Consider the following 22,033-nt stretch of genomic DNA (forward strand, 5'->3'; position numbering starts at 1 on the left):
CCCAGCTTATAACCTGTATCAATCTATCATATGCACCAGCAGTGCCAGAATTCATACAGATCTCTGCCCTGCTGTTTGTTAAGCATTTAAGAGCTGTGTGTTACCTAACTAATGAAATACTAGGATCTTTCCTCCTCCTCTATCTGGTGGGTCCGTGCATGTTTATTCTGCCAGGAACTGGAGACACAATACCTAGCAGGGAAGGACTTGAAGCACGCGGACCCCAGTACCTCTGCCTGCTGCAGAATCAGAGGTGGTAGATAAAAGATCTCCAGCCTGACCGTTTTGAAAGTGGGAGTATTTCTGAAACCTAGGAAAGCTAAGAAACCATCTTGGAATGAGTTCTGTGAGAAGAATGGGAGAGACAGGCGGCTGCAGAAAGGAAACTGTGAAGCAAGGGAACAAGATTAGCTCCAGGGTACATAAATGTCTTCACACAATAATAATTAGTTGCATATCTAGAGGAGGAGTGTACCCTGTTGCACACCATAAAGCTATCAAGTGGATTATGAAAGTGTTTTACAATCCTGAAACCAGATTATGACTCAACTGTGCTACTTTCTCTCTACATAGGTCTTCAACTTTGCATTTTGTAATAGCAGAGGCATTCTACTGTTACTTGGCAGAGAGAAGGTAGCAGAGCAGTAACATTCTGGACACTTAAAGATTTACAAAGTATAATTTCCCTGGTATGCTTTCAGGACCCTTTTTACTAGAAACAAAGCTGTCCACTTCCTCTCTGTTAAGTGAGATCAGTGGTTCCCCAAGCAGTGAAGATTTAGCACTAAAGAAGTGCTAATGATTACAATATTGTTTGGGGAAAGGACATCAGTATAGCATACTGCAATATTTAATTTAGATGGCTCTTTATCTAATCTATTACAGAGTGTTTTGCCATCAGTCAACACTGCCTGGCTTGTGGGGAATTCCCCCAGGGGAAAAATGAAGCAGCCTTGCACCCTGACAGCCACAAAAATATTCTGATCTGAAAGTGTTGTTCTGCTCTGAAAATTGCACTTTTTAATCTCCTTACATTGCAGATCTGTGGCTTTGTGTATCAAGGTCTGAGTTGCTTTCCTTAGTGCCTAAAATCAAGGGTTTATTATATCACTTTACTCCTGTCAACACTTGAGATCCAACTCAGCTGTGCATGTGAGCTTTGCAGCTGTTCCTCTCTATCATTCCTACTTCGTACTAGTTAGCAGGCCATTCTTGAGCAAAGTCCGTGAGGCAGTAGGATTACTGAGAGCTGATTTTGGTAAACCAAAAAGGGAAAAAAGCCAGCTTGTCTTTCAGATCTAAAGATGAGTTTATAGGACAGGCACTTAGGGGGGAAAAAGTCACTTTGAAGCTGAGCATGTTGTGGAAGTCAAACTGAGCCCATTGGTGCAGCTACTTCTCAAAGAAATGCATTTTCAGAGGGGTGACTGCAGCTGGAGAAAACCAACAGTAGGTGGCAGCAGGTCACAACTTTTAGAGCCACTTTCTTCTTGAAAGGTAAACTGGCCACTTTTTAAATCTCTCCCTCTCCCTTCCCCATTGTTGAACTTCAGAAAAATTGACCTGTTCAAAACAGTTGAGTGAATAGTGATAAATCGAGGCAGGGAAAATTGAAACAATTCTATGGGTGCAGATAATACTGCAAGCAGTGAGAAACCAATGGAAAAGATGACTCAGATAGCTAGGGTGATACCTCTAGCATCAGACAAAGTTGGGGGAAAAGCTCATAAAACACAATCTGTGATCTAGCTGGACTCTTTCAATTAAAATGGCAGCTGGCATAGAGAATATGCTGGTGGAGAAGTGAAAGCTTCCAGTAGTACTCATTTGTAGTTGTAGGTTTGTTGAACTTACTAAACATTCAGAATGTTTAGCTTCAGATTAAAAAAAAATATATTGGTCTTTTGTTCTAACATCTTGTCCTTCGAGCCACAGAGCTCAGAGTTTACAATGTGTTTAAACTTAGCAGCATTCCTGACTAGGAGAGACGGAATTCTCACTTTATAGCTAGGGAAACTGAGCCACAGAGGTAAATTGACTACCTCAAGCGCATAATTCCCCAAATTAATTCTATGCAGGCCTCCCCCTCATTGCAGGAGCTGGACATGCTGAGGACAAACCAGAAGCAGAAAGAACTCTTAGGCTAGGTATTTACTAATTTACTGTTACAGTTACAATGAACCATATTTTCTGAACCAAAAACAGGGATACATTAGCCATGCCCTCTTACACTGCTAGCCACGCTCCTGACCCCTTAGGCCCCTCCCACCTGCCACAGGAAATCCCATCTGTGGAGTAATACTGCCAGGGTCAAGATGGACACATGACTGGAAGTAAAGAGTGTCACGTGACCCTTCTAAGAACTCTTCCCACCATCCTCTACCAATAGGGATGGGTTTGGGCACTATAGGACACCCCCCATGCAACTATACTGCAATTGCATTGACCTAGGCTCCAGACCTAGGGTCCCATGACACTGCAGTGCTAGGGTTCCAACCTCAATTCCAGATGAGACCCAGCATCCAAGACCTATTAATTTGCACTGTAGGTGCCGCCCCATTTTACTCAGGGCCTGGAAATCATCCAGAAGGATCCCACAATTTCATGGGGGACAACTTCCTTAGTCCTCTCAACGGATGACGCTTACCAGTTCCAATTAACTGATTATCAGAGGGGGCTGAAACAGCTTTCCACCAACTTCTGGCAGGGGGCTGCTTCAGCCTTGTCCAGAGCAGCCCCTGTCTCTGAAGAGCCCGGGGGCTCCACAGGCAGGGACTGCACCAGTGTCCAGAGCAGCCTCTCTTTGTGGGGAGTCCAGCCTGCTGTGGACACGGGCTGCTCCAGTGGGGGCTGGGAACCCGTGGCAGCCCCACTGTGACCTGACGTTACCCGGTTAACTGATCAATGGGAATTTGCATCCCTAATGAGATGTATGGCAACTTCATTTTTTGAAGTTACTGCAAAACTATCAAGTGTCTTCTGTTTCCACAAGCCATAATGACAATACTGAACTAACCATGACAATCGTAGGGTGGAGAAGACCATATCACTAACCCTCACTTCTACTACTTGAAAGGTACATTTCCCATTGAGATCAATGGGGCTGGGCTATTTTATATGTAAAGCTACTGAGAAATAGATGTATCAGTACCATGATGGCAATGCCTATATTATGTAAACAATACCTAATGATAATTTCCAAATGAGACCACTTCCCAACTTGCTTACAAAGTGCTTTGTCCAATTTAAATTTTAAGCTAGGATCGGGCCCATAGCAATCTGTTAATAGTATCCAAGAAGATCCAGAAGCGATCTTTGAAGAAAATTGGAGAGACTTTGGATTTACTTTTTCTGACAGCAGTGCTTTCTCTCACTGGTTGTGGGGTCTGTAGCACAGGTTTATCTTTGTGTGTCAGAATAACTCAGAAATACATTGTCACAGTTAACTCCATAGACAACATGCAACCCAAAGACAGAAGAACAAATCCCTTGAAATTGGAAGTCAAAACATCTTCACAGAGCTCACAAAGGGCATGTTCACCCCAAGACACAAGTCATGACAACCCTCTCTGTAGAGAGACCATACATCCTGCCTCTCTGTGGATGCACCAATGCTACGTCTACACTGGTATGATTTTCCGAAAATGTTTTTAAGGGAAAAGTTTTCCATTAAAAGCATTTTCAGAAAAGCACGTCTAGATTGGCAGGATGCTTCTAGATTGACAAAAGCGTCCGTGCCAATCTAGACGTGGTTTTCCGCAAAAAAGCCCCGATCGCCATTTTCGCCGTCGGGGCTTTTTTGCGGAAAACACTACTGTGCTGTTTACACTGGCCCTTTTGTGCAAAAGTCTTTCGGAAAAAGACTTTTGCCCAAACAGGAGCAGCGTAGTATTTCTGGAAAATCACTGACGAGCTTACATGAGATCGTCAGTGTTTTTCCGGAAATTCAAGCGGCCAGTGTAGACGGTTGGCAAGTTTTTCCGCAAAATCACATGATTTTGCGGAAAAATTTGCCAGTCTAGACACAGCCCAAGTGTTTTCATGTGGCATCTTAACATACTGTTTAAATCATCAACTGCTTGGATGAGGAAGAGTCACAAAGAGTCTGTCCATCAACCACACTGGAGTGACATGGTGATTTTACCGCCATGGTAACAGACCTGATCTCTCTGTGGGCTCTTTTGGAGCAGTAGGGAGCCTGTGGTGGACTCTCAGTGGGAGAGGCCGGGGTGCCTCTATTTCAGTGGTTCTCAAACTTTTTGGCCCATGGACCACCTGGCTCAATGTAAACCTTTCCACAGACCACCAGTAGCTAATGGAAACTCACCGTAAATTACATAATTACGCCCGAGCCATTTTGCTAGTGCTGCAGCTAGGGGGAATGGTTTAATTTAAATTATTAAACAGGTTAAGCAATTTAACTTTCTCATGTTAGTTTATCAAACTTCATTTTAAATAAAGTAAAATATTAATTCATGTCCAACACAAAAGACTTCAATGTTTTCTTTATTCATGGTAGGGGCGGGGAAACTTTTTTGGGTCAGGGGCCATGGAAGCACAGAAAAATCAGTTGGGGACCACACTTCTCCCAAAACCCGCAACCTTCACCAAGGTGGCTCCCAACTCAGACTCCTCACTCCTCTGGCACTCCATGGGGTGGGGGAAGGCACAGGGAGGACTGAGGTTTAGGGCTTCCCATTGGCCAGATTTGCTTTTCTGGTGAATTATACAGACCCCCCCCCCCTTAGGTTCTGAGGTGGGGACAAAAATGAGGGGTTCAGTGTATGGGACAGGACTGCCAATGAGTGGTATAGGGATGGGGTGCAGAATCTGGGAGGGAGGTGGGGTGCAGAAGGGGGAGAGGTTGTGAGGTCAGGGAGAGAGGTGGGGGCAGAAGCAGGGTGGGAGTAGGGTGTCTGGACAGAGGGAAGGAGCAGGAGCGAGCAGGAGCAAGGGACGGTGCAGTGTGTGGCCAGGAGGGAGGCTGAAGCAGCAGAATGGGAGTAGGGTGTCAGGACAGAGGGAAGGTGCAGGAGCAGACCGGGGAGAGGGTGTCTGGCCAGAGGGAGGGTACAGGAGCAGACCGGGGAGAGGGTGTCTGGCCAGAGGGAGGGCGCAGTAGTGGACTTGGGGTAGGGTGTCTGGCCAGGAGGGGACTTGGGGTAGGGGTTGGACCTCCCTGGTCTGGCACCCTTGGGACCTGACTGGTCCCAGATGAAGGATTTTTCCAGACCAGGGGAGGTCATTTCAGGCCCCCTGCTGCCGCCCCTCCACTGAGTTTCCTGGCACCCCTCTCTCCTGCAGCCCAGCGGTTCCCTGCTCCCCCTCTCTCAGCCCAGCTGATCTGCCTGCTTGTTCCCTGCACCTCCTCCCACCCCCCCCACAGCCCAGCTGAATCATAGAATCCTAGAATCCTAGGGCTGGAAGAGTCCTCGGGAGTCATCGAGTCCAGTCCCCTTCCCAAAGCAGGACCAACCCCAACTAAATCATCCCAGCCAGGGCTGTGTCAAGCCGAGACTTAAAAACCTCTAGGGATGGCGATTCCACCACCTCCCTAGGTAACCCATTCCAGTGCTTCACCACCCTCCTAGTGAAATAGCTTTTCCTAATATCCAACCTAGACCTCCCCCACTGTAACTTGAGACCATTGCTCCTTGTTCTACCATCCGTCACCACTGAGAACAGCCTCTCTCCATCCTCTTTGGAACCTCCCTTCAGGAAGTTGAAGGCTGCTATCAAATCCCCCCTCATTTCTCTTCTGCAGACTAAATAAACCCAAATCCCTCAGTCTCTCCTCATAGGTCATATGCTCCAGCCCCCTAATCATTTAGATAAGCCAAGCCCCATGCTGGTTCCCTGCGCCCTCTGGTTCCCAGCTAAGCCCCATGCCCGGGGTCCCGACACCTACTCCCTCACAAATCAGTTGCTTTCCACCTCCCAACAGGCACCGCCTCTGGCTGCTCCCATTGAGCAGGAAGTGTCCGTGACTCCTATTCCCCAAGTAAGGGAGGAGGAGGGAAAACAGCTTCATGCAGCTGTGTTTGGAGTCTCAGAACTTTTCGGGACATTTCAATGCATCACGGGGACACCAGGACAGGAGATTAAAAATCGGGACTTTCCCAAATTTTCTGAGACAGATGGTCAATTTAGGTATAGTACCAGTGTCAGCTCCCATGTGTTAACTAGGCCACTCTTCTTTAATATGGCATCTATAGGGAGTCCAGGCTTCAGCTCCAGATAGCAACATTGGAATGACTACAGCATTGTAGATGTCAGTCTTGGTCTGCATCTTGATGTCATGGTCATTGAAGATGCGCCCCCGTAAATGACCATAAGTTGCACTGGCTCTGGAGCTTCAATGGCGGATTTCATCATCAATGTCAGCATTGCTGGACAGATACTTTCCGAGATAGGGGAAGCTGTTGATGTTCTCCAGCACTTAGCCATCCGCCATGATAGTTGGTTCGGATAATGGTATGGCAGGTGTGTCTGAAAGAGAACGTTGGTCTCTCGTGCATTGAGAGTCAGTCCCAACCTGTGGTAGGCCATGGCACAAACATTGATGATTGCTTGGAGACCATCTTCTGAGGTGGCACTGACCTGGGCATCGTCAGTGTGCTGGAGTTCTACCACTGATGTTGTTGTGGTCTTGGTCTTGGATCTGAAGTGGCCCAGATGGAAAAGGCTACCATCCATTATATAGATTATTTCAACTCCGCCTGGGAGGTCATCTCTAATAACCTGGAGCATGGCTGCCAAAAGATGTTAATTAGCGTAGGGACTATCACACACCCTTGTTTGACTCCAGTCCTTATGTTAATTGGTTCAGTTGTGTTGCCCCATTGAGTATCACAGCCTGAATGTTGTCATGTAAGAGATGTATAATGACGAATTTTGGTGGACAGCCAAAGTGTCACAGGATCTTCCTGAGGGCCTTGCAGTTGATGGAGTCAAATGCTTTAGTTAAATCGAAGAATGCGATTTACAGAGGCTGGCCTTGTTCCCGACACTTCCTTTGTATTTAGGGTTGCCAGGTGTCCAGTTCTGAACTGGACAGTCCGGTATTTGAGGGTTCTGTCTGGGAAAAAAATTAAGAAAATACCAGACATATAAAATGTCCAGTATTTTCTAATTAGATTTGTTTGATTATTATCAGGAGTATCAGTACCTAGTTGCGAACTGCCTGGCTGGGAGACATGCTCACGCTGCATAAGTGTGTCTACCAGCCAGGCAGTACGCAACTACGTGAGGGGGAGCGGGGCCGGGGCGGGAGGGAATCCCCGGGGCTGGACTCACTCGTGCTTCGCCAGGACCGTGTGCGGGATGGGTAGCGCCCCGGGATCTGCGTGCACCCAGGTCAGTCCCGCTTCCTGTCGGCTGGTCCCCTCCCAACCTGATCTCCCCCGGCCAGCCCTGCTGCCCCTGACCAGCCCTGCTTCCCACCATTTGGTTTCCCCTCCTCCTCCTCCTCCCAATCTCCCCTGGCCAACTCCACTCTCCTCGATCCCCTCCCAGCTAAACCTGCTTCCTGCCGGCCGGTTCCCTCCGCCCCCCCTCCAATCTCTCCCAGCCAGCCTCACTGCACCCCCCCCCCCGCTCCATCAGCCCTGCTTCCCACCAGCTGGTTCCCCCCCACACACACACACATCCTCCCGGCCAGCCCCGCTCCCCTCCCGGCTGGTGTCCCCCTCATCTGAGATCCAGTGTGCCTGGTATTTTTTTTACGGCACCTGGTAATTCTACTTGTATTAGGTGTGCAGAAAGGATCATTTCAGTCATTCCTCACCCTGGTTGGAAGCCGCATTGTGACTCTGGAAGGACTTCTTCAGCCAGTGGAAAGAGATAGTTCAGAAGGACTTGGGTGAGAATTTTACCTGTGGCTGATGGAAGGAGATCCCTCAATAGGTTCCACAGCCCATCCTATCACCCTTCTTAAAGATGGCCACTATGATGGTGTCTCTGAGCTTGCTGGGTATGGTTTCCAGATCATCAGAATGAGGAAGAATAGGCACGACAGCAGGGATGGACCTCCCTGTTTGTATATCTCGGTGGGGATTCCATCAGTGCCTGTGGCCTTTTTGTCTTTCATCTGTTTTATGGCTGCTTGGATCTCACAGATGGGGGGTTCACGAGCCATATCAACATGGACAGATATGCTGGTGATCCCTTTGAAAATGCTGTTGTTGACAGTTGTGTCACTGTTGAACAGGTGACTGAAGTGTTCCTGCCACCAGCTAGTGATGCCATCTTTAGGGTGTGTCTAGACTACAGAGTTTTGTCGACAAAAGTGGACTTTTGTCGACAAAACTATACCTGCGTCTACACTACCGCTAAGTTCTGTCGACATAACATCGACAGAACTCAGCAGTTTTGTCGACGCTGGTAAACCTCATTTTACGAGGCATAACGCCTTCTGTCGACAGAGTTTCTGTTGACAGAAGGTGTTATTGCATGTACACTGTCCTTTGCGTCTACACTACCATGTTGACAAAGCAGCTTGCTTTGTTGACAGAACTGAATGTAGTGTAGATGCTCTTTGTCGACAGAAGTTTTGTCGACAGTATCTGTTGACAAAACTTCTGTCGACAAAAGCCTGTAGTCTAGACATACCCTTAGTCTTAACAGTCAATGACCTGTTTGCTAATCGTAGGGGAGTGACACCCTGTTTTGATGGTCCATAAATTGCCCTAACAGCATTGAAGAACTCATGACTATTGCTGGAGTCTGCATAAGCCTGTATTTCCTTTACTTTGTCTCTCCTCCAGTTGTTTTTAAGGACTCTAATTTTTCATTGTACTTCAGCCTTGGCAAGCTTATAATCATGTTTTTGTCGGCTGAGACGAGGAGTCGCTATGCCAGGCTTTGAATGCTCTGCATTTAACATCAATTAGGTCCTGGATCTCCTTATCATTAGTATCAAACCAAACCTGGTTCCTTTGCTGGGTGTAGCCAATGGCTTCACCACAGGTTTCCAGGCTTTTCCCACAAGCCTGGTGTCTGACAGATTGAACCCACCAGCTGCAATGGAGCAAACTTCCCAGAACCAGATGGGGGTGGATAATGCTTAAGAATTAGATATTGCTCTCCTTTTGTTCCCCAGGACGCAAGAGGCAAGCAGGAGTTTTTAAATGCCCTAATGTATGTCTACACAGCAGTGTTATTTCTAAATATCTGACGTTATTCTGAAATAACAGTGTGTGTCTACAAGCCTTTATTTCAAAATAATGTTGAGCTGGAGGACTTTTTACTCCAACTCATGGTAACCCTCATTTCACGAGGAGTAAGGGAAGTCGGAGGAAGAGTGTTCTTCCTTTGACTTCTTGCTGTGTACACAGCGCCTACGCCAAGTCAAGCTATGCAATTGACGTAGCTGAAGTTGCATAGCTTAATTTGACTTTAGCCCTGCTGTGTAGACATATCTCTACTTACCTGGAACCGGCTAGACAAAGGAAGAATAGTCCTGGAGCTCAGGAGATCTAAACTGAATTGCCAGTTCTGCTGCAGACTAAATGTGACCTTAAGTGTGACTTAGGGTACGTCTAGACTACATGCCTCTGTCGCCGGAGGCATGTAGATTAGGCTACCAGGCATAGGAAAATGAAGCGGCAATTTAAATAATCGCCGCTTCATTTAAATTTACATGGCTGCCGCGCTGAGCCGACAAACAGCTGTTTGTCGGCTCAGCACGATAGTCTGGACGCACGGGTGTCGACATCAAAGGTATTTGTCGACCACCCAGGTATGCCTCCTGGGATGAGGTTTACCTGGGCGGTCAACAAATACCTTTGATGTCGACACCCGCATGTCCAAACTATCGCGCTGAGCCGACAAACAGCTGTTTGTCGGCTCAGCGCGGCAGCCATGTAAATTTAAATGAAGCGGCGATTATTTAAACCGCCGCTTCATTTTCCTATGTCTGGTAGCCTAATCTACCTGCCTCTGGCGACAGAGGCATGTAGTCTAGACGTACCCTTTGTCTCTGTGCCTTAGCCCCCTTTCCCCTTTCTGGAAAATGTGGTAATCCCTCCTCTCCCTCTGCATTTGTCTAGGTAATTTAGGTAGCAAGCTTTCCAGCGCAGGGATCTTTGCACTGTGTGTTTGTACATCTTGTGCAAAAGGGTTGGGATCTGAGATGAGCTCTCTAGATGTTGGTGTGAGGCAAATAAATATGGGATATAGGAGGCATCTTTTCTGCAAGGATAAAAAGAAAACGAGTAAAATGGTGCCAAGAAGTTACTTAGCACTAAAAGAAAGGAATCACACATGTGTTATCAGCATCTCTCCATCTCATGTTCTGGCATTTTAAAGACTGCCTGTTAACCAGGGAGCCAAACCCTGCGCCTGATATTATGAAGTACTAGGGTTAGTGTTTCTGCAAAGCATTGATTGCAGTGGCAGGCCGGAATGTAAATACAGGTTCACACTGTACGAGGTAGCATTACTGATAGCCAGTTGGTCTGAACACCAAGAGGGACTCTTCATTGTTCTCCAGGAAAGGTGTTGGTCGGGGAGGAGGACCCAGGGACATATTTCAGAGCTAAATTATATGTGTGCAGAGCCGGAGAGCAGGCAGGGGATGAACTTGTCTTACTAGAAACCATTTCAGTTTCTTGGAAATTGCAGCGATCACTTAACCCTTTGCATGGCAGGAAGGTCACTAATGGGAACAGGACTTTCTATGATCATGTGCCAGAGAGGGGGTTGATCAGAGTGGCTGTAAAGTCATCTGGTTTTAGAGAGACTTGTGGTTAGATGTGATATGCGAGGAGGGTGGGAGGGGAAAGTGTCTTGTTCTGCTTGAGTGTAAATCTTGGCAGAGCTGTTGATTTCCAGCTACAAGTAGGATAAGAGCAGCATCCTCTGTTCTGTAGATCTCCCCTTCTGGCTGGATAAAAAGCTCATTCTAGCACCTTTATGCACATACCGGGGGTATGCTTAGTCTTGGCTGCCTCTGGGGCAGGGTGCATAGTCCTTTTTGGTCTTTTAAGTTTTTAAATAAATTAGTGCTGGTGAAAAGGCTGTGTTACCAGCTCTGCAGAGTGAAGCCACCTGGGTTTCCCCACACTCACAGATCGAAGCAAAGGAGAGCCCTGGGCCTGAGCTTTTCTGTCAGTTCTGTAGTATTTATAGTTCAGAGTTAGTTGTTGGTGTAGTTATAGGTAATGCCATATGTAGTGGGATGATTGCAAAAGCAGCGAGGAGTCCTGTGGCACCTTATAGACTAACTGAAGTATAGGAGCATAAGCTTTCGTGGGCAAAGACCCACTTCGTCAGATGGATGATTGTTTCACTTCACAGTCCCCTTGGGAAGACTTATTTTTTTCCTGTCGGACCAGATCTAGCTTACCAGGTTTCAAACACTTCGTCTTCTGCTGAGATGTGCATGTCCTTTCCATGGATGTCTGTCTCCAGACAGATCCCGTGCCCTCCGACCTTGGCACTGGATCTCACTTTAAGGCGCCAGCTCTGAAAAAGTCCAGATCCCCATCGAGATCTACACTTTCTGGAGTCACAATCTCTTGACTCAATGCTATTGAGCTGAAGGGCTCCTCCTCCAATACCAGTGGATCTGTAAAGTCTCAGAGCATGAAGAAGAGACATGACTCTAATTGGGCCTCGGTACTTTCTACCATCAAGGAAAGCAAGAATAGACATTCAGGACTGGTGCCCGGTCTGGGCCATCATTCACTGGGACATGCCTTTCTTCAGTCCTGGAAGACAGTCTGTTCTATTCATAGAATCCTAGAATACTAGGACTGGAAGGGACCTCGAGAGGTCATCGAGTCCAGTCCCCTGCCCTCATGGCAGGACCAAATACTGTCTAGACCATCCCTGATAGACATTTATCTAACCTACTCTTAAATATCTCCAGAGATGGGGATTCCACAACCTCCCTGGGCAATTTATTCCAGTGTTTAACCACCCTGACAGTTAGGAACTTTTTCCTAATGTCCAACCTAAACCTCCCTTGCTGCAGTTTAAGCCCATTGCTTCTTGTTCTATCCTCAGAGGCCAAGATGAACAAGTTTTCTCCCTCCTCCTTATGACACCCTTTTAGATACCTGAAAACTGCTATCATGCCCCCCCTCAATCTTCTCTTTTCTAAACTAAACAAACCCAATTCTTTCAGCCTTCCTTCACAGGTCATGTTCTCTAGACCTTTAATCATTCTTGTTGCTCTTCTCTGGACCCTCTCCAATTTCTCCACATCTTTCTTGAAATGTGGTGCCCAGAACTGGACACAATACTCCAACTGAGGCCTAACCAGCGCAGCGTAGAGCAGAAGAATGACTTCTCGTGAGTTGCTCACAACACACCTGTTAATGCAACCCAGAATCATGTTTGCTTTTTTTGTAACAGCATCATACTGCTGACTGATATTTAGCTTGCGGTTCACTATAACCCCTAGCTCCCTTTCTGCCGTAGTCCTTCCTAGACAATCGCTTCCCATTCTGTATGTGTGAAACTGATTGTTCCTTCCTAAGTGGAGCATTTTGCATTTGTCTTTATTAAACTTCATCCTGTTTACCTCAGACCATTTCTCCAATTTGTCCAGATCATTTTGAATTACAACCCTATCCTCCAGAGCAGTCGCAACCCCTCCCAGCTTGGTATCATCTGCAAACTTAATAAGCGTACTTTCTATGCTAATATCTAAATCATTGATGAAGATATTGAACAGAGCCGGTCCCAAAACAGACCCTTGTGGAACCCCACTTGTTCCAGCAGGATTGTGAACCATTAATAACTACTCTCTGAGTATGGTTATCCAGCCATGCACCTTATAGTAGCCCTATCTAAGTTGTATTTGCCTCATTTATTGATAAGAATATCACGCGAGACCGTATCAAATGCATTACTAAAGTATAGGTATACCACATCCACTGCTTCGCCCTTATCCACAAGACTTGTTATCCTATCAAAGTAAGCTATCAGATTGGTTTGACATGATTTGTTCTTTACAAATCCATGCTGGCAGTTCCCTATCACCTTGCCATCTTCCAAGTGTTTATAGATGATTTCCTTAATTACTTGTTCCATTATCTTCCCTAGCACAGAAGTTAAACTAACTGGTCTGTAGTTTCCTGGGTTGTTCTTGTTTCCCTTTTTATAAATGGGCACTATATTTGCCCTTTTCCAGTCTTCTGGAATCTCTCCTGTCTCCCATGATTTTCCATAGATGATAGCTAGAGGCTCAGATACCACCTCTATCAGCTCTTTGAGTATTCTAGGATGCATTTCATCAGGCCCTGGTGACTTGCAGGCATCTAACTTTTCTAGGTGATTTTTAACTTGTTCTTTTTTTATTTTATCTTCTAAACCCACCCCCTTCCCACTAGCATTGGGAAGGAATGTTAGGCATTCCTTCAGACTTCTCGGTGAAGACTGAAACAAAGAAGTCATTAAGCATCATTAAGCATCTCTGCCATTTCCAAGTTTCCTGTTATTCATTCTCTCCAACATTGCTGATTCTAAGTGTGACAAGCAAGATCAGACAGGACAAGGTCATGCTTGTGCAGTGCAGATTTGGCTGAGACAAGCTTGGTACCCTGACCTGCTTCACCTGTGTGTTCAACCTCCCAACCATTCCTCCTCTCATCTCCTGTCACAGGATGTGTGTTCTACACTTCATCCTGGCCTAGTATTTCTCTGCCCCAGTGCATGGCTCCTGCATGGTTCATGACATTCAAATCCTTCTGTGCTCTGGAAGTACAGCAGGTGTTCGTAGCAGAGAGGTCGACCTGCACTACTTGCCTGCAGAATTAGAAGAGATTTTTCTATTAGTGGTGGTGTCACTGCCCTGTGAGCGATTCAGTGCCACTTTAGTCAGCCTGGATTATGGGCTGGATATAAAGAAATCAGGTATAAGTTGCTCACCAGCATTGGCTGCATTTATTAATGGTTGGAGAATCTCTATCCACAGATTAGAAACCCTTACCCTACCCTGAGGCCTCAGCCTTGTACTCAGTTACCTTATGAGACCTCCATTTGAATGAATGCCAACCTTTTCTCAGATTCATTTATTGATGAAGATGGCATTTTTAGTGGGAATTACATAGGCCTGTAGGGTTGTGGAGATTGGAGCCTTGGTGGAAGATCCCACTTTTATGGTATTCTTTAAGGACAAAGTGTCTTTACATCCACACCCTAAGTTCTCACCTTATGGTCTATCAGAGTTCCACCGTAGTCAATCTTTTCACCTACCAATGCCATGCAGTTCTCTACAGGACTCTTCTTTACATAGCCTGGATGTTGGAAGGATATTGGCTTTCTACCAACCAGAAATTGGTAGAATTTCCTTTGAAGATAGATCCACTTTGGGATTCCCGATCTCTACTGAGTGACTATCAAGAAGGATAGCTCGATGTATTATCACTTGCTATGCTGATGTAGATGTGGGTCTGCCTGCCCCAAAGGGTAAATAGCACTTTCATCCAAGTCACAGGCAATATGTACGGCACTTGAATAATGTACCAGTACCTGATGTACGTAGGGCTGCTTCATGGATTTCAATGCAGACGTTTTCAGACATTATGCCCTGATCCATGCCCTCAGATCTGATGAGGACCTTAGTTGTGCACTATCTTCGTTTCTGGGCTCGATTCCAAAGCTCCCCCCTTCACCTGGGGGATACAACCATTGGGACACCATTTGAAGAAGAAGAAGAGGTTACTCACTTTGTGCAGCAACTGTAGTTCTTTGAGATGTGTATCCCTATGGCTATTCCACTACCTGCCCCTTTTCCCCTCAGCTTCGAACTGTTCACCCGCACCCCACATACAGTCTTGGTATCCAGCACAAAGGCAGATAATCCACTAATCGTGTAGTCAATAACATTCTTATCGACTACACAATTAGTCGATAAGGGAAGGCTGCTGCAGTTTAAATTTAGTAGGAGCCGGGCTGCCTGAACGCCTAGCTTTTACTACATTTAAACTGCAGAGCCACAGTAGAGGTAGGTCCTGGACCTGCCACGAGCCACTACTGAGCCAGACTTGCTCAGTCCCAGCTTGTGCTGGGTTCAGCAGCTCCTGTCTGCTACCTCCCAGAGCCTGAAGGCGTGTGGCCACTGCCAGGGCAAGTGTCCAACCCCCAGCATCCCTGCAGCACAGTTAGGGCCTGGGCAGGAGGCCTGGGACAGAGATGCAGTGTGTGATGTCTCCTGCCATAGAGGGGTCACATGTTTTCCTTTAACCATCTCCATTTTCCTTATTCATTTAAAAATCGTATTGCATTTTAATCAATTGTATTTGCTTTGAACTCAATGCAATGACCAATGGGTCAGGTCAGCGTCCAGTGCACAGAGAGTAGCAGCCTTCAACTTCCTGGAGAGAGGCTGTTCTCAGTGGTGACGGAGGGCAGAACAAAGAGCAATGGTCTCAAGTTACAGTGGGGGAGGTCCAGGTTGGATATTAGGAAAAACTATTTCTCTAGGAGGGTGGTGAAGCACCAGAATGGGTTATCTAGGGAGGTGGTGGAATCTCCATCCCTAGAGGTTTTTAAGTCTCGGCTTGACAAAGCCCTGACTGGGTTGATTTAGTTGGGATTGGTCCTGCCTTGGGCAGGGGGCTGGACTTGATGACCTCCTGAGGTCTCTTCCAGCCCTATGATTCTATAAGTACCCCAGAGTGGGGATGCCTTAGCCCCTGCCCTAGGGGAGCACATAAAAGGTGGGAGTTGAGCCCCCCAGGAATCCTGGGCCCAGACTTGTTGGGGTTTCAAGGACTCTGACACACAGAGTCAGAGAGGTCTCCGGGTAAAGGAAGCAGAATCTAGGACTGGGATCCTTTCGCTGGCCCATTTCACTGGGGTGGAGTGGAAGCCAGGAAAGTTCCCCTCAATAGTGGGACCATTCTCCCGCTTATACTTACATGAATCCTCCCTCAAGAGGATGGAGGTTCCAAACTGCAGAAGGGGATGCAGTAACTGTCAGCCTGTACCTTCAGGGCAGTGGAAGTATCTGACGTTGCTTAGCTGGCCCCCTTTCCCTGCCTCTTATAGTCTATGGAGCCACACTGTCATTGAGTCCTATGGGGCTTTCTCAATAGATCTGGAGCTGAGACAAAGGTGCCACAAAGAAGCTGTGACTTTTTAGAAGAAAAGGGAACTCCATGCTATCCCTCCACAATTAAATCAGTGGCCCTTTAGCGAGATCGAGAGAAAAAAAAACACATTGTTTTTTATTTTATTCATTTTCACTTAAAACACATGGCACTGCTACTCCAAACATTTGTTTAAAAAAAAGGACCTGATGCCACTCTTTAAAGAAAAAAAAAAGCTGCCATCAGCTGGTGACTAATGTGAGTGCTACCATTCAGCCATTAATTTTTGTTAAGGAAGGATTTGTCAGGCATTGTTATCAATCTAATGGAGCTCATCCTGCTTTCTAAGTGGTGGAAAATCAGCCATCAAGGACCACAGAACTGGCAGTTTTCTAATTAAATTGTGCTATCGCTTGGAACTGGTTTATTTTTTTACGGTGGCAAGCCCAGCAGTCTGAATGATATTTGGGTGACGGGTACAGAGGGACATTCTTGCATTACTTATGTTCTTCTTCGAGTGGCCCCGTGGGTGCTCCACTCTAGGTGTCGGGTCCCGTCCCGGCGCCGCGGCTCGGAGACTTTTCATAGCCGTGCCCCGACGGCTCGCGCATGCGTGGTTCAGCAGGGTAGCGTTCGCGCCTTTGATCAGCTGCGCGTGAGCCGGCAACCGTCAGTTCCTCTCAACCGCCTCAGGTCGCGGTCGGAGCTCCCTGATTTCTCTTCACTGATGGTTTCTTTAGATAGTTATCCACTGTAAATAGTTAGTCAGTTAAAGTTAGTGTTAGTCGTGTTCCTTTTCTTGTTCTCTGTAAAAAAAAAAAAAAAAAAAAAGAAGAAACTTCTCTCTCAAGCCTTCGGGGAAAGCCGCCTCACAGTGCTGGTGAAATTGACTACCCGGGGGATTACACAGGCATCCCTTACTTTTGGTGGCAATGCCTGGCTCAACTGGGTTCAAAAAATGTTTAAAGTGCCGTGAAGCCATGCCAACGACTGACGGCCATGACACTTGTATCAGGTGCCTGGGGGAAACTCATGTCCCTGACAAGTGCACTCATTGTAGAAAATTAACTTCAAGAGCCCGAAGGGAGCGGGAGATGAAAGTCAGGATGTTAATGTTTGACAAGGCTCTGCAGCCTGATCCGATCCCTCCTGCAGCCACAAAAGCCTCGGGGCGTAAGAGGAGAGCGGCTTCTCCGGGGTCGGCTCTCTCCAAGTCAACAAAGCCATCCCCGACGCATTCTCTCCCTGCGGCAGCCACAGCGTCGGCAGGAGCTTCCAAGGAGACCCCCCGGAGATCTGGTAACCCTGCTGGGGCTGATAGGGGAGAACCCCCGCTGCCCAGAGGGAGATCGGCTTCAGCGCCGACATCGGGAGCGGCAGCGCAGCTGGCCGACAGGTCTGCACCGGCTTCAGCAGCGCGCTCCCTGAAACTGACGAACACGCCAGGACCGCAACTGACCAGCCTCTCCGCACCGGCTTCAGCGGCGCCTGATGCATCGGTGCCTATCCTGCCTGCCCCAGCGTCGGCACCGCCCCCTCCAGCACCGCCTGAGCCAGAAATGGCTGATGCTTCAGGGCCGGCACCGTTGTTAACCACGGCACCGGACGTACCACAACAGCTGACTTCTCCAGCACCGCTTCACTTTCATTCGGTGCCTGGCTCCCCCATGCGTCTGGGGATGGATGGGGCTTCTACACCTAGAAAGTCACTATCCAAGACTCATTATAGGGACAGATCCCGTTCTCCAGCTGTTTCATCGGGAATTCATGATCGCTATCGTATTTACGTATCTCCTTCACGAATTGGGCGCAGCCGCCATGACTACAGGGATGCAGTGTATTTAGACACACATCGGTCCCGTTCACGATCCCGTTCACCCTCCCGTTTTTCGAGGTACGGGTCTTGTTAAACGTTTTCCATACCGCGTCTACTATATACATCATGATAGTGCACGCTCCTCTCGGCACTCCTTCCCGTCGCGCTCCGAGCGCTATTATGACTGCTATCATAGATCATATTACGATCGTCCCCAACGTGACTATACTCCATCATCACGCAGAGGATCTTCCTGCGTCCGCCAATCACCAACAGCGAAATACTTACCTCACCAATCACAGCCATTACATTCGCCTTCTCCAGCTAAAAGTCCAATGATCCAGCTGGACCAGTCTGAACCCGAAGAGGGACAGTTGTCTGAAACAGAGGACCCTAAGCCGGGGACTCCTCCAGCACACTGTTCCTCGTCTTCCCCGGATGAGGCGATATGCCCGATTGACATCTCTCCGCTGGATGATCTGAAACACTTTCAGGATCTCTTCAAACGAGTGGTGGGCACGCAGGAAATACAGCTGGAGGATGTTCCAGTTAAGAAACACCGCCTCTTGAAAAACCTTCGTCCACAACAACATGCAAAGATCGCATTACCAATCGATGATGCAATAATGGAAGTGGCGGATGAGATATGGCAAACCCCAACATCGGTTACCCCTACGAGTAAGAAGGCTGACAAGAAGTATTTTGTTCCAGCGAAAGGCTTGGACTTTTTATTCAATCATCCCCAACCTAATTCGTTGGTAGCAGACGCGGCTCAACATAGGAATAAGGCGCCACAATACAGAAATACCCTTCCAGACAGGGAGAATAAAAAATTAGATATTTTTGGCAGGAAAGTCTACTCCTCAGCCACGCTGTTGTTACGAATTGCAAACTACTCAGCCCATCTATCGAATCATAATTTCGATAATTACTCGAAGTTAACAGAGCTGTTACACCATCTGCCAGACAGCAAAAAGCCACTCCTGAAAGCAATAGTTCAAGAAGGATACGCATCATGTAGTACTGCACTACAGATGGCCATGGATGTGGCTGACACAGCAGCTCGAGCCGCTGCTACAGGTATAGCCATGAGGCGATTATCTTGGCTTTCATCGGCAGGGGCTCCAAAGGAGTTGCAAAATAAGGTTGAGGATCTGCCGTTTGACAAACTAAAACTCTTTGCGGCAAATACTGATGAGGTTCTCCATTCGGGGAAAGATTCCCGTACAACTCTACGTACGCTTGGGATGTACACTCCCTCCTTCAAACGCAGGCGTTATTTCCCTTATCAACGGAGATATGATTTCAATTTTGCTAGACAGCAGACACGTCCCTTCGACAACCAGCGCCCTAAACAGCGCCCTCAATGCAAGCGGCCACAGCAGAATCGTTCAGCTAATCAGTCATCGACTAAGCAGCAAATTTGACTTTGTCGAGGACGCAAGCCTTTAATCAACACGGAAAATCATCATCTTTTTCACCATCACCTACGTTCTTTCTATCACCGGTGGTCTGCAATCACCACGGACAGATGGGTACTAGAAGTAGTTCGGTCCGGCCTCTCCATCCCTTTTCTCTCTATTCCCCCTACCACTCCCCCTCCCCCGTCCCTTTTCAGGGACCCCTCTCACGAGAAACTGTTGAAGCAGGAAGTTCAACGCTTGCTCGCCATCGGAGCAATAGAGGGCATCCCCAAACAGTTCTGGGGAAGGGGGTTTTACTCCCGATATTTTCTCACCCCAAAGAAGTCGGGAGGTTGGAGACCCATTCTAGACCTTCGAAAGCTGAACCAGTATCTTCGAAGGCTCCGTTTCAAGATGGTAACCTTATCAACCATCATTCCGTCGTTGAACAAAAAGGATTGGTTTGCAGTCCTCGATTTGCAGGACGCCTACTTCCACGTAGAGATTCACGTGGCGCACAGACGTTTTCTTCGTTTCCAGTTGGGGAGCGAGCATTATCAGTACAGGGTCCTACCATTTGGTCTAGCATGTGCTCCGAGAGTTTTCACCAAGACATTAGCGGTGGTCGCAGCCCATTTACGCAGACTGGGGGTGACAATATTTCCTTACTTAGACGATTGTCTCCTCAGGGGTGCAACGTATATGGAAACATGTCACATGGTCCGGACAGTATCCAACGAATTTGCTGCTCTGGGCCTCCTCATAAACTCAAAGAAGTCTTCGTTAGTTCCTTCCCAGAGCCTGATGTTCATAGGTGCGCGACTCGATTCAACTGCAGCGCGAGCATACTTACCACTAGAACGTTTTACGGCAATCAAAGAGCTGGTACACACCGTGGTGCATGCTCCAACAATTCCCACACGTGTTTGTCTGCAGCTGTTGGGACACATGGCCGCCGCAACCATTGTAGTGCGCAACGCAAGGTTACGTTTTCGTTGCCTCCAGCATTGGTTAGCTACGGTTTACATTCCGTCAAAGCACTCTGTCCACAGGCCAGTAGTGGTGCCACGGTATGTCCGGGATTCCCTCCAGTGGTGGATCAACCCGGCCAATCTTCTCACGGGCGTTCCATTTCATCGACCACAACCCTCAACACAAATCACTACAGATGCCTCCCTTACAGGTTGGGGAGCTCACATGGGCAACCTTACGGTTCAGGGACGTTGGTCGACACAAGAGATGCTACTGCATATCAATGTGCTCGAATTAAGAGCGGTACGACATGCTTGCAAACATTTCCAAGCCCACATTCAGAATACAACGACCAGGATTTTAACGGACAATATGGTGACTATGTTTTATATCAACAAACAAGGGGGTGCCCGATCCCGTTCTCTTTGCGCAGAGAGCACTTGTCTATGGAATTGGTGTATCGCCAACAACACCGTTCTCACAGCATCCTACCTTCCTGGCATCGACAATTTAATAGCAGACTCTCTCAGCAGACGTTTTCCTCAAGACCACGAATGGGAGGTATGTACGGACGTACTGACTCGTATCTTCGATCGATCTGGATTTCCAACAATAGATTTGTTCACGACAGAACTCAATTCGAAATGTCCCGCTTATTGCTCGAGAGCCGGAATAGGACGCCACTCCCTGGGAGATGCCTTTCTTCTCCACTGGGGCACATCGCTACTATACACCTTTCCCCCGGTAGTGTTAATTCCCAGGGTTCTGGAAAAGATCAACATGGACGAAGCCCGGGTGATCCTTCTAGCACCGTCATGGGCTCGTCAGCCCTAGTTCTCAATGCTCCACCAGATGTCAGTGAGAGCGCCATATGCTCTGCCTCCTCTTCCGAATCTGTTGACCCAGGACAACGGAGCCCTCAGGCACCCGAGACCCGAAGTTCTACACCTCACTGCATGGATGCTTGCTGGTTCACCGACTTCGAACAATCATGTTCTCGGCGAGTCAAGGAGGTGTTGATGCACAGTCGAAAGGAGTCCACATGAACCGCTTATGCGGCTAAGTGGTCGAAGTTCCAAGCATGGTGTACGGACAACAATGTGGACTCTCGTTTTGCAACCCTACCCTGTATATTAGAATACCTCCTGCAGTTACATGACAAGGGCCTGGCTCTTGCATCTCTACGAGTGCACTTGGCAGCAATTAATGCCTTCCACCACAGGGATGGCGATTTTTCCTTGTTCGCGCACCCTACTACAAAAAGATTTCTGAAGGGGCTCTCGAACCTTCACCCCCCGCGAAGGCCTCCTCCTCCCTTATGGAATTTGGATTTAGTCCTTCAAACTCTGACTCGTCCCCCTTTCGAGCCCCTAGCTACAGTGTCATTGCACCTACTTACTATCAAACTAGTATTCCTCCTAGCCATTACGTTGGCTCGCAGGGTGAGTGAGATAGCAGCTCTTATGGCCTCACCGCCCTATACAGTTTTTTCGAAGGAATCGGTGACACAGAGCCCATCCGGCGTTTATTCCAAAGGTTTCCTCTGAGTTCCACATAAACGAGCCGGTGGTTTTACCATGTTTCTTCCCGAAACCCCACTCCTCATCATAAGTGGCACAGCTGCATACGCTGGATGTGAGGAGATCCTTAGCGTTTTACATTGACAGAACACGGGATTTTAGGAAAACAGACCGTTTACTACTATCATTAGCACGTCAGTCAAAAGGGCAACCTCTAACTTCTCGGCATATCTCGAAACTAATAGTTTCATGTATATCCATGTGCCATTCATTACGGGG

This window comes from Pelodiscus sinensis, chromosome 17 (assembly GCF_052426305.1).
Source record: "Pelodiscus sinensis isolate ZL-2025 chromosome 17, ASM5242630v1, whole genome shotgun sequence".
In the NCBI taxonomy this organism is placed as follows: domain Eukaryota; kingdom Metazoa; phylum Chordata; order Testudines; family Trionychidae; genus Pelodiscus; species Pelodiscus sinensis.